Raw genomic sequence first — 13,396 nt, forward strand, 5'->3', positions numbered from 1 at the left:
TCGACAGACGTATGCACCAACATACTCTCCCTCGAATGTTGACGAGTCTACTGTGTCGAGTCTTCGCATCTTCAGTCTTTATTAGTCCTCTCTAACCTTTTAAAGTATCTGACACTGTAAAACTGTTGCCTATCTTTTCTTTACCCTCCTCTTCAGCATTAACAGACTCTTCCTCTTGTCATGCTTTTTCAGGATCAGGACCTGAACATGGCTCTATCTTCACTCCAATTCTCTTGATCAGATCTCTTGATTCCTTAAGTTCATCAGCATTATCAGCTCCAGAATCGTAACCTGGCTCACATTTTGCTCAGGTATCGGAACCTGGCAATCCTGCACATTCTCTACCACACAATAAATTTCACAAATTTAACAATTTATTATTCAGACTCCCCTTTAACTTCAACTAGAATTTCTGATGAACCATTTGAAAACAATCATTCAAAATATTGTCGTTTTAGAACACTAACTCCCCCTCACCAAATAATCATCATGTTTAGCACTTGGAATTTTGAAAATCAGCTCTTCAACACCAGTTGTCGAAAATCTTTTTGACCTTTTCAAAAATTATACTAAAACACACTTAAAATCTTTTTAGAACTTTTTTATTAAAATGAAATGCAATAAAGATATATTTACAGACAATCTTTTTGTGAGTTTGTGTAAGAGGAACATATCAGTTTTTGAGACAAATCACCAACACCGTTAAGCTTTATTTCATTTTAAGTTCTAATCAACTCACCTAGATTGTCAGTATACTGGTCCACTTAAATTTTCACACAAAGTTCAACTGTTTCGAGATACGAGATTAGTGTTTTCATGACTTAAACTTATTCGCGTGTCCCACTACTTGAATATACTCCTGTATCCAGATCCCAATATTCAGTCTTACATGTGAGTATACCTAGATGATATATGTTAAAGGGTTAAATGCGAAACCGTGAGAGCTTAGGTCAGAACTTCCGTTTAGCAGAGAGATGACGGCTCGACTTTTGGTGTGTTCCCTTTAGAGAATCTTTTCTTCAACAGCACATGATTAGCATTTTTCAATGTTTCAACATTTTTTGTACTGAGGGTAATGCTATATTTCAAGCAAATGCAAAGTATTATACGGGGACTAGGCCATTGCTTCCGCAAAATCAGAAGTCCCGGGATAATACCCCAGATATCACTGAGTATAAAGACCTAGTATCTCAGAAAGAGGGACCTTTCAAACAAGATTTCGGGGGTTACCCATATATCCAAGAAATGTTACCCACGAGATAAACAAGTTTGAAATTTATGTTTATATCTCGAACACACTCTACTAAATGTGTAAAAACCTACTGACACATCCATAGTGAGATTGTTTATCACATTTTTTCTTTCCAAATCTTTAGCGTGTTGTGATAGTCCACTGATGTACTATCATTTCCTCTTTTCACAACAAAACACATTTTTGAATTTTATCATGTTTTTGACTTTTTCAAATTTTCTAATGTTTTTGGATTTTCTGAAATTTTTACTCCCCCTAAAATGCAAACACATTTAAAGAAATTTGAAAACAAACTATACAAGAAAAATTGACAACTGTTGTGAATTGCTTCAATTCGCTATCCACTCGGCATAAACAATCAAAACTCCCCCTTACAACAAACTATTTTCCCATTATGATTTCAAAACACTTAAGTTTGTTTTAATCAAAATGGTTTTTCTGAAAAATTTAGTTTTATTGTTTTTACCACATGTAGGGTGGGAATCAATTCATCATCTTGTTCTTCTTTAACCACTTGGAAAGATTTAATATTTTCCAATTTTCACAACACAATCACTTGTATGAAAGAAAAATCAAGTACAACTTAATGTCCCTGATTAATCTTTTGAAATTCGAAATATCACCGAAGTGAAATTCTTAAGAAAGATGCCGATTCATACTCCACACTTACCAACCTAGTAGTTCCGGCAAGTCAGCTATTTAATCAAAGAAAATATCCACCCAAGCCCGACCAGTCTTGGGTTATACCGAGCTACCAACACTCGGTTTCTTACCTCCCATCTTCTTCTCATAGAACTCTTTAACCCCTTTGACTTTCCTGTCAATCATTTTTCCAAAGATATGTTTCACTTTGGGGTTAGAGGCCTTTTCAACATCAAAAACCTTCTTATCAGAATAAAATTGGTTTGAAATTTCAACTTTACCAATTTCTTTCTTAAAATTTTCAGTCCGAAGTGGTGGAAAATTCACATCATCCACAGTCGGAACTGATTTTTCACCTTTTTCCTCAACCTGTGGCTCCTCTGATTTTGCGGAATCAGATTCATCGCCAGAAGATAGCTCCTCTGATTTTGATGAACCAGAATCATCGCTAGAACTATCAACAGATTTCTTAACAACCCATTTTTGTTTATCATGATTAGCTCTCCTCTTGTAAAACCTGTTCGAGGATTCACCAATTTCAAATTTTAAATTCTTGAAAAGTTTAGTTCTATCAATTGGTGGTTCAAACTCAACAATTTTCTCTTTCAGTATAGAAACTCCCTGTTTTGATTTTATTAACTTGGAACAATCTTTGGCAATATGTCCAACAGTGTTGCATTGGAAACAGGTTCTCGTTTCTTTCTTCTGATCAGCAGTCTTCATTTCTTCTTGCTTCTTGGCAAGGAATTCTTTGTTCGTCTGTTTTCTAAACAGATTTTCTTTCTCTTCTTCAGAAGATGTACCTGAAACAAATTTCATTTTTGATTTAAAATCTCGAACATATTTTTCATTTTTATAATTTTCTGGTGGCGTAAAACCTAATCCTTTCTTTTTGAAATTTCCGTTATGATTTGGTTTCTTTCGATAACCAGAACCAGAACTGTAACCTTTTTTCTTGTTTTCTCTTTGTTGAACTCTTGAGGTGTATTTTTTAGGTTTATCAGTAAGATTTACATCTTTTATTTCAGAAAATATTGATTTCTGTTAATTTGAAAACCTTTTTGATCATTTCTGGTTTAACACCTCTTATTGGAAATTCCTCATCACAATATAATTTGTCAGAATCATTCAAAGTATATGCAACTTTAAACGTTTCGTCATCCAAATTTCATTTTGATAACAAGAATTCTTTATCGTAAACTCTTTTGCCCTGTTTTTCGGTTTGACTCGGAGTATCTGACTCAGACTTTGACTTAGACATAGACTCCGAGTTTGACTCCTCGGTTTCATCATTATCTAACACATGATCCACCACTTTCTTCATCAATTGAGATTGTTGATCAGTGTCAGACGATGTAAACGTGACATCAATATTTTCTGGCAATTTAACTGTAGGCTCAGACTCCCATTGTAAGTTTGTTGCCTTTTGGACTCTTTCAGAATTTGGATTTCTGGGCAAATATCCATTTTCCAGCGGGGGTGGACACTTGTTATAACTGACACCTTGTTTCTTACCAGAATTCTTTTTGTCAGTCTTTTTCTTTGTGTCATTCTTCTTTTCTGTCTTCTTTTCAGAAGTCTTTTCATCAGATGCCGTCTATTCTTCAGTTTCTTCATCTTCTTCAAATGCCTTCATGCCTTCAACAGTTGGATAAATCCTGTCAATGACATAAGAAGTACATGAGTAACTTTTCAACAAACGATTAACTCTTTCAGTTTCAATTCTTTGTAATTCCAGTTTTTGTTCCAGAACTGCACACTTCTCAATATAATTGTTCACAACTTTCTGCTTAATCATGAACGCTCCTTGAAGTGTCTTCATTGCTGTTGCCTGTTCATCGCTTGTTTCATTGTACATATTCATTGCTTTGTTCAACACATCATAAGATTCCTTCAACCTGTTCATGTTCTTGATCAACTCACTGTTTTTCTTCTTCATGATTTCACAGGTTTCACAATTCACAGGAATCTCTCTGGCATCAACATCTTCATTAATTTTGAACTTTGGAACTTCTTTGACTTTTCTTTTGACCACTGGAATTTCCTCATCATCACTGCTAACTGGTGTTTTGATCTTTTTCTTTTTCTGTTTAGCTTTTTCATCTTCACTATCACTTTCAGCCATCATTTTCAAATGATCTCTCATTCTTTTTGCATAATATTCGGTGTCATCATCACTATCTTCTTCAATTCGAGCAACAAAAGCTGTGTGAACTGGAGTTTTGTTAGGATCATAATCATCCCAACTGAAATTTTCCCAGTTAAACCCTTTAGGTAACTTTTCATCATCCTGATCTATCACACATGCTTTACCATCAGCTGATATATATTTGTCCCAGTTGAACCCTGTTGATGACTTCTTTTCATCTTGATTTACCATACAAGCCCTCTTTGAAGATTCTTCAATCACATTCCTTCCATGTGCCGTTTGTGGCTGTTGTTGATTTGGTTGTTGAGCAACTTGATGGTAGATGGCCTTCCGGTAGTAATGATTGTTGTTGAATGGATTTTGAGCTCCACTTGCTTCGCGATTAGTGCACTCCCTCTTGAAGTGTCCTTTTTCCCTGCAACGAAAACAAGTAACTTTAGATTTATCAAAACCTAAAGTAGAAACATTAGCCTCACGGAGATCATCTCTTCCTGTGATTTGCTTGAATTTCTCAGCTCTCCTCAACACACTAGCCAAACACCATTTTATGTCCATCAATTCCATCTCCTCAGCATCTATTTGATCATAATCTTCTTTTGTAAGCATTGGATTCCCGATTCTTCCTGCTACAAAACTCCCATATGACTCTAAAACAGTCCCCAACAAAGACACCTGGCTTTTTGCAACCTCTTCTGTATAATCTTGATCATCCTCAAGATTCAAAACAATGTTGCACTATAACTTCCTGCCATTCTTTATTGTTTCCAAATTCGGATCAAATTATGGATATGATGAAAAACTCGTTTTGCTGCTTGATCCTTTAGGCGAACCTCCCAATGAGCTTTTTACACTGAATGATGTCTCAACCTTCGGTGACATGCTTGTCTTTTCATTCAAACCTGCTTTGTAATACAATCCAATATCTTGTTCACCATCAAACACTTTCATTCTTGAAATCTTTATTTGTTCCATTTCTTGTGCTTCGAGCTTTTCAATAAACTTGCTCAGTGTTAGATTGTTGAATCCTTTCTTGTTTCTTAACATCATCAAATATGTGCCCTAAGTCTCATGTGGCAATGCATCAGCCAGTTTCTCAATCAACTCTTCATTATCTTTGTTGATGCTAACTCTCTTCATGTTTACCAACATATTGCAGTATCTTTCAATTATCTGCTTTGTGCTTTCATTTTTCAAACTATGGAAAAAATCAAACTCTTTTTTCAGAAGTGATTTCTTGTTTTTGATCATCTCTTGGCTTCCAACAAACTTAGATCATAATGCTTTCCAAATCGAATATGCACTCCCAGTGTGTTGTAATAAGACCAAGATATCCTCTTTGACTGCCTGTTGCAGTTATAACATTTGTGCTCGAAATCATTATGAACAGTTCAGTTATCAATAAAACAATTTTATTTGATCCCAAGGTTTGTTTGGTTATGTTTTACATTTTTCATGTTTTGACTTTTGTTCAATTTCAAACTCTACATCACTTTCTGGAGAATTATACGCAAACTGGTGCGTAAATGTACTCAGTTTAATGCGACAAATACTCCGGAACACCAACATATGCTCAACATACCTTAAATAACCTTTACATAACTTAGAAATAAGTTTTGAAGGCTTTGGTATGGCAAAAACAAGTTAATTCGCTTACAGGGACTAAACTTGACAAACTGCGAAAGTATGCCAATTTGAACTGTAACAAACATCCCGGAACATGTCCATAAGTTAAACATACCATAAATATCCTTTATATAGCTTAGAAATAGGCTTTGAGGGGTTTGGTATGCTAAAATAAACTTTTGGATCATTCAGGGACTAAAAGTGTCAAAAAGTGCATAAGTTTGCACTTTCGCGCATAACTTACATTCTGAATACATCCGGAAATCCAAAAATTTATGTAAGCATCCTAATATTATGTTTTAATGTTTGTCTTGTCAAAAATCCATTCGTCGCGCAATTTGGATCGTTTTTCGCGCTTATGCGCATTCTGTCGTAATTAACCGAACATCGCGATCGTACGGCCAAACGAACCAACATCCGACATATTTTTGAGCATGTTTCATGTCCTCAATGTTTAGGCATCATTTTAGGGCCTTAAAGATGGCTTAACGGGCCTTAAACGTGTCGGAAATGGCCTTAAACCATAACAGGGACCTAAACTGTCAATTCTGAAACTTGGTTTCTGATCAGGACTCCCAAGCGGGGCGCGTAAGCCCTGAATAAATCCTTACGCGGGCCGCGTCAGCCCTGCAGATGCAGAAACTCGTTTTTTTTTTGCTATTTTTGGCCTTTCAATCACTCCAAAAGGCAATGCCCCTTCACAATCTCTGGAGTTAGGGTCATAATGTGATACCACAACATCCGGACAAGTGTAAGAATGAGATCATGGCATGAAATTCAAGAAACGATCCTAACGGTTTTGCTTTTCCTATAAATACCCCCCCCCATTTGGGGTAAAACCCACAAAACTGATCAAAGAGCTCTAAGTTGATGCCATTGCTTCATACCTGAGCTCCTGGATCAAGTTTAGCTTTCGGGGACCCTTCGTAAGTGTTCTTTCGTTCTTTTAATCGCTTTCTAGTGCTAAAGTCAAACTTTGTTTGACTTTCTGCGTTGACCAGCTTATGGTCAACATGAAGTTCGTTGGAACTTCATAACGTGAGCGTGATCACGATGGTTATAGTCCATAGTGACTATACCTACTGATTACCACGTTATCTAGGCTCAGTGACGAGTCGTAGTTTCGGCCAAAATGCGCATTCTTGTGTATTTTGTAACCAAACTACTCATAGGTATCAAAACCGTTTGTTTTGATGCCAAACTTGTTTTCTAAACTTAGTTAAGCATGTTCTAACATGCTTAGCTTGTCACTTTTAGTTTAGCGCTTATATAGGGTCGTAAGGTAAGCGATCTAAACAATCGCTTATACTTTCGAACCCGACCCATTTGGTCGATCATTAGGATCCGACCAAACACATTAGGTGACCATAGCTGTAACCTTCCGAGGTTATACCGTATGGTCACGACGTTAGGCGTTCCAAACGCATTTTACGCGAACGACGCGTTAAGGTAGCATAAGCTACCTAAACGGGTCGTAATGGGTCATAAGCACTTAGGTTATGTTTCATTTTAGTATGTAGGCTTTGTTAAACCATATTACACGAGTCTCTATACTCGTTTGGTTTACGAACACGCATACTATCCGATCCTCCGATTTAGATCCGGTATATTAATATAGCTACCTATTAGGTGCCGTTTGATATTCCGTGATCTCTAGCATTGTGTGATTATTACACAAGAACTTCAAAGCAATCTCAGGTGAGTACATAGTCCCCTCTTTTACTATTTTCCATACTGTTTTGGGGAGAAACACATGCGCCTACTTGTTACTTTCATGTTTTCCTGTTTTCACATCATATACTTGCTATGCTCATTAGTACACTATTAGTACATGATTTACATTACATTGTTTCGCTATGTATGTTTACTTAGCATACTTAGTACATTGATTTACGTTACATTTCTGCTACGAGTGTTGACTGATAGCATGCTAGCACATTGATTTACATGACTTTTATGTTATGTATGCCCATTGTGTGCGTACTTAGTACATCATTTTACACTACATTTCATGCTATGTATGCCCATTGTGTGCGTACTTAGTACATTTATTCATCACATGCTCACATTTTGGTATGACATTTGGTTTGTTCAAATTATACAGTGTACATTCATTAACACCGATCATGCCGCCCGTTAGTAGGTTATGGTACCATAGGACTTGACAACTCCCATTCCTGAAATCTCGGGTTTGTTTGGATTGGAAGGAATGACCGAATACGATGAACATAACACATATAGACCTTTAATTTGTTTAAAGGTCTATCACCACAGTCACAAAGGCTTGAATGCATGCATTTTCACAATACCGCATAAATGTTTGTATCAGTATAGCATGCAATTTTTCCACAAAACATAACTTTGACTTAAACTATGTTTAATTCAATACCCTGTTTTTGTGCATTTTTACCTATGGCCTAGTTGATATATTTCACATGCCATACATGATATTTTGGATACACATTATATGAATTACATTAAACATAAACAATTTGACAATTGATATACACATTTGGTGGTTTACATTAGACATGGACATTTTGATATGGTTTACACAATAACACTTGACAATTGATTTATACACAAACAATTTACATGGTGGTTGGTTTGGGTAAATGGTTTGAGTAACGTGGCGTATGTAATATGATACAAACATGGTGGATACGCCGCTGGTACTTCCTATATATAAATGTTTGTATAATATTACCTATCGTAGCATTATTTAAATCATTTCAATTTAGACATATTACGTTTTACACAAATAACATATTCTTCACAAGATATTATTTTTACAAACAACTTATCTTATACAAACTCATTTTACTAGGTTTTTCATTTAACCTTACATTTTATTTATACATATCATCTGATCTTATCGTTTTTATACGATTTACAAAACAAAACAATTTACAAGGTTCATGACTGACTGTTATTAAACGTTTTCTTTAAACTCAAGTCATGAATCCCATTTTCACAAAACTATGTATCTCACAGGCATTTTTATGCTGACGTACCTACTTTCACATGTGTTTTCAGGAGCTATCGCTTAGGATGACGATTGTGACACTAGGGCGGACCTGTGCCTTAGAGACATAAAACGAAGATAGACTTAGTTTGAATATGTTCTGAACACTTTATTTCCTGTTTTGAAACAATGTAATACTCGTGTTTAATAAATAAAATATAACTTTGTATGCCATAGTTGTTAAACAATTAATTCTGTCCCAACACTCCCCGATGTTTCTGCCGCGGTTGCGTGTTATACGCGGTCGGGGTGTGACAGAAGAGTTGGTATCAGAGCCAATGGTTATAGGGAATTAGGTTATTAGTAATGCTTTGACCTAGACTATAACTTTCTAGGACCCTAACACAAGTTATCTTGTGTTTAGATTTTAAAACATGCACTTCACCTATCCTTAGGTGATAACCATAACGAGAATAGCGATTCCGAATCCGCTTTGAAAATTAATCATCTGTTCTAGGATGATTGATTACTAGGTTTTGAACCCTCTGTTATATGGTTTTTGTTTTGGTCAAAAATTACCTAAGCAATTAAGTGATCAAATTAGTTAAGTGAGGTAGTGTGCTAAAAATGTGTTGAAAATATGTTGGTTAAGTTGGATATGAAAACAGTTTCAGGATACGGCTCAGGATATTGAGCTGTATTTACGATCAAACAATGAGCAAAAAGTAAAGGGGTTGACACGAGATGTACGAGGAAAGCCCTTGATCAATCTAGATCGCCGGCATAAAACCTCGGGAGCTGACAATCGCAGCTGCCTTGTTCTTCTTATTGCTTCAAACTTCAGGATACAGTGCAGGATATGATACGGATCAACTAAGTGTTACAATGAGATTTGAGTACAAGTGTTTGTGTGTAGTGGTTGCTAGTAGCTAGAGAGCAAAGAGTGTGAGTGAAAGTGTGTGAAAAGTTGTGTCTACCTATGATCCGATCGCCCCTTTATATAGTTACAAAAAACAAACTAACTCTCCTATTATTCTGGGATGCTGGGAATATTCCATTCTGAACGTTGGGGGACTCTTTCTACTTGTTCTCCACGTGCTTATTGACTACAAAACCGGGTCTTCAGCTCATATAACCGTTACAATGTCAATAACATTGACCAACATCCGATATTCTCGCGGAATATGCCTTTCTGACCGTTACAAGACCCATTCTTCCACCATCAACGTCCATTTTTCATCCACCTTGAGCGAATCTTCAGGTAGATCAAGTCTTTTAACGTTGGTACCTTGCAACCAACGTTTTACAAGCCAATCGTTAGTAATAGTCAGGATACTGCCTCAGGATATTACCAATATCCTGGCCCGGTATCCTGATACGGAACCCTGATCCGGTATCCTGATCTGGTATCCTGATCCGGTATCCTGATCTGGTATCCTGATCATATACAACTAATAAAAAATCAAGATACTAAATCAGGATATGGGCTCAGAATTTCACCCATAACAATTGTCCCCAAAAATATAACTGTTGGATATCATGATTCCAACGGATATATTTTTTTTAGTCATTCCAACATGTCTGGTAAGGATATCTGTTTTAAATATTCCTGCATAGATTTGGTCACTTCAGAATACTATCATGTAATGAAATTAGAATTACTCCCTTTTACGCAGATTCCATCAAGGACCCTGCTACTTTTGATCCAGATGAGCTTGACAGCTTTTCTAAGCCTGTCTTGGTGAAAAAGGAGCCATATGTTGCCATCAGCTCTAAGCCCTCTGCTGCTGCCAAAGGTTTCTCTTATGGTGACCTTGGCTTCATGGAATTCATCGAGCCTATGATCTCCTTCCCTAATAAGGTAAGTATCCAGATCCTGTATCTCGTACACATATACTAAACCTGTATCCTGGTTAGTTTGTCTTTAGTGATACTTGTATTTTGTAGGGTCTAAATTATCTGGTCGTCCTGCACTTAGAACAATTTTCATTTCCTGCAAGTAGAATAGTTTGACAGTTGAAGGTGGAGGGATCCTGTGTTTTCAGGATGAAGCCTTCAACTGTTTATGTAAATATGCTTTAAAAACTTAATTGTGTTCTTGGTGAATGGGTCTCTTTTTGAGATGAAACCAAGAATACAATTTTTTTGGACCAATAATAATAAACTAACCTTTTCGACCTCATCTCCGTGTTATATGTTATTTTGAAAAATTTGTTCTGAATATCCTGATCAGGATACTGGTATGATACTTAATTGCTTTGTCACCTTTGTTCAGAATGTTTGACAAAAACTTAGTTAAATACAAATTTTCATAAAAACTTAACTTACTCAGATAAGGCCTTCAAACTTAGGAAAAGTAAGAATCCATACCAGAAACACCTAGGCAATAATCTTCATTCTTAAACCTTTGAATCATTCGCAATGTCCCCAGTGGGATATAATGTTGGCATAGGCTTCCTTCTTGCTCCAGCATAAATGTCCCCAGTCGGATATAGTATCAGCATATGTCATGTTCCATCACGGATGTCCCCTGTCTGTGCAGGACCAGTATGTTGTACCGGGATATGATCCTTTAGCAATTCTTCAACCAGTTGTTTAAACTTAGCAATCTTTTTTCAAAAATTTATGTAGACTTGTAAATGATTATGTTTTTTGAAAATATACTTTGGGATTATCCAAAAAAATTGTATTTTATTGGGACTAAACCCAGTTTCCAGGCATTTAAGCCGGAGTATAAGAACCTCAAGACTTGAAAAGGTGAAAACCATTAAGTCTTTGAGTTTTACCGGGGATTTTACCCACGTTTCGTGCGCTACAGGCGAGGGTGTGGAAACCCCGAAACTTAGAAAGGTGAAAACCTTTATACCTTAGAAGAGTGTGAAAACACTCTTGTTTTCGTGCGCTACAGGCGGGAGTGTATAAACTCCAAGACTTAGAAAGGTGAAAACCTTTAAACCTTAGAGAGTATGAAAATACCCTTTCGCGAAAGAGGGTGATCAATCCTCATATACCTTAAGGATCCTGGGTATAGCCAACAGTAACGAAATTGTCAGCCACTTTTACATGAACTGGTCCCGCCACCTTGAACTATCCCTGGATAACTTGCGCTCCAGGCGGGGTGTTTAAACCCAATTCGTGAGAAAGGTGAATACCTTTAAACCTGTGAAAGGATCAGGATCCCTTAAACGTGAGAGAGGGGGCCAATCCTCTAATCTTCCAAATTATCCCGAGTGTATATCCTGGAGGTATATCCTGAAGCATATCCTGCAAAACATCCTTAAACTAAGGTGGGTGTTAGCTTGGCTAACACCCCTCCGATGCTTAAGTCAATAATCAGTTCAAAAGAGTAAATAATATTAAACATATTAAAAGAGATAGAATTCATACCATCCTGAGTTAGAAATTAAATTCCAAACTCACATGAAATAGAGCTTTAGATGTATAGCATTCCAGGATTTTGGTAGCATATCCCCCTCCATATTCTTGAGTCGGTATGCTCCTTTTCCTGATTCGAATTCAATCTCATAGGGTCCTTCCCACTTTGGAGCCAATTTTACATCAGCAGGATTCATAGTATTCTGAAAAGCTTTTCTTAACACCCAATCTCCGACTTGAAACCTCCTAGTCCTTATATTCTTGTTGTATGCTTCGGATATCCTCTGTTGATATGCTACCATCCTTAGCTTTGCTGCGTCCCTTGTTCCATCCACAGTATCTAATTCTTGACATAAGGCTTTAGGATTCTATTCAGGATCCTGTATGATAGATCTTGCAGTAGGTATTGTCATTTCCGTTGGAATCATTGCTTCTACTCCAAATACCAAGGAAAATGGGGTTTGGCCTGTTGCGTTCTTTACCGTTGTCCTATCAGCCCACAAAACAAAGGGTAATTCTTTTGCCCCATCTTCCTTTTTTGGTTCCAAGCCTCTTCTTTATGTTATTGACAATTATCTTGTTTGAGGATTCTGCTTGTCCATTCGCTTGAGGATGTACTGGAGTAGATGTTATCATTTTGATTCCCCAACTCTTGCAAAAGTCAGTAGTCCTTTTGCTTATAAATTGAGAACCATTGTCACAGATTATCTCGGCCGGTACTCCAAATCTTGTCAGGATATTTCTCTTTATGAAGGATACTACTTCTTGATCCCTAACTTGAACAAATGCCTCGGCTTCAACCCATTTGGAGAAATAATCTGTCATTTCCAACATAAAAACCTTCCCTCCTGGAGCCTTTGGAAGCTTTCCCACTATATCCATACCCCACTTCATAAATGGCCAAGGGGAAACAATAGGATATAATGGTTCAGCAGGTTGATGCAATATGTTACTATGTCTTTGACATGCGTCACATCTTCGAGCATATTCTGCGGCATCTTTTCTCATTGTTGGCCAATAATATCTTGTCCTTAACACTTTTGAGAATAACGACCTGCCCCCAGTATGGTTACCACAATCCCCTTCATGTATATCCTGAAGTACTTCTTTGGCTTCAGGATCCTCCAAGCACCTCAAATACGGTCCTGCAAGAGATTTCTTGTATAAAACATTATTTATAATAGTGAATCGTGATACCTTCATCCTAAATGCCTTAGGATTTTCATTTCCGGGGATGTGTCCTTCTTTGAGATATCTCACAATTGGAGCCGTCCAAGATTTAGGATCCTCTTCAGGATACTCTGCTCCAGGATCCTGAATAGCCGCTACTTCTTTACCCCGAGGATTCGTTGCAGGATACAAGACATGTATTATTGGTATTTGGGTTCCT

This window comes from Helianthus annuus, chromosome 3 (assembly GCF_002127325.2).
Source record: "Helianthus annuus cultivar XRQ/B chromosome 3, HanXRQr2.0-SUNRISE, whole genome shotgun sequence".
NCBI lineage: Eukaryota > Viridiplantae > Streptophyta > Magnoliopsida > Asterales > Asteraceae > Helianthus > Helianthus annuus.